This window comes from Pteropus alecto, unplaced genomic scaffold (genome assembly GCF_000325575.1).
Source record: "Pteropus alecto unplaced genomic scaffold, ASM32557v1 scaffold17, whole genome shotgun sequence".
Lineage (NCBI taxonomy): Eukaryota > Metazoa > Chordata > Mammalia > Chiroptera > Pteropodidae > Pteropus > Pteropus alecto.
Window position 1 is genome coordinate 6,098,402 of NW_006440645.1, and position 1,249 is coordinate 6,099,650.

A 1,249-nucleotide genomic window follows, 5' to 3' on the forward strand; every position below is an offset into this window, starting at 1 on the left:
ATTTAAGGGGGTTCAGGTCATCCTAGGAATGTGGCCTTGAGTTGTTAGAAACTGTTAGTGTTGTGTTCACGTCTTTATAGGGCAAGGTTGAGGCCTCGTTGAGAACTGGCTCAGAGGAACCTGGCCAGCATTAGGTCAGGGAGAAATCTTGGTTGATGGCCATTCCTGGTTCCGTCAGCGAGAACGACCACTATCAATATCTGTGTTTTCCTTTCAGTATCAATGACAGTCCAAACTGTTTAGCCAAACTATTTAGTTTTCTTTTTTTTCTGTTGTTGTTATTTTGAACATTTTGTAGTATTTCTCTTGTTACCTTTAGTCTTAGAATTCAATCCTCAATATCTGATTAGACCCCATCTTTTTCATTTATAGACTTTTTGTCTTAACTATTTTTGATCATTCATCCTCTCTTGAAGCTCATTTTAATAAGCCGGAAGTATGGCTGGTTTGCATGTGGAGCATAACAATGGGAGATATGACCTATGGATGGTCATATCAAATATAAACACATGAAACGATACGCATGAGAGGTCAGATGTGAGAGAGAGGAAGTCACCGGCACCCACTCAACATCACGATGTGCCAGGCGTCGCGCAAGCTGCTTTACAAATCGTTTCCAATAACAACTTGATATGACAAAGAAACTAACACTCAGATAACGGATCTGTCAAAAATTATGCGATTTACAGAGAGCGAGTGTTTAGTTTTCAATTGCATGTTCTTAGAACCCACTTTATTGAGCTGCCGCCCAGATACTGTTCTTCGGCCTCCCAGATACTGGCTTCCAGGTTCCCTTTGCCCTTAGTGCATTGAAACACATTATATGTGCCTGATGCATTTGCCTGACGTACTGAGAGAAGCGCTTATATGACAGTAATTGCAGTGCTTGGGTCCCTTCTTCATAATCAAGTTCGGATCCCTCGTCTAAAAAGGGAGGGGTACGCAGTCCCCCCGGTGTCTTCTCAACTGCAAATGTAAAGAAATACCGGTATGTTCTAGTGCCTAACATATTTCTCACCGTTTACATTTGACTTCGGCAGATAATCATGCTGTTCTTTGGCCAACATCATAGCATTCCGATTAAAAGGACAATAATAAATGCGACGGAATTTACACCTAGGACTCACGCCACGGTCTCTACTTAGAGTAGGTTACCACTCCCAAACTGTCAGGTTCTCAGCTTGCTAAAAGTTAAATTACTCAGATGATTCTCCTTTGTATAGGAAAAATTCAAAAGTACTCCCTTTCA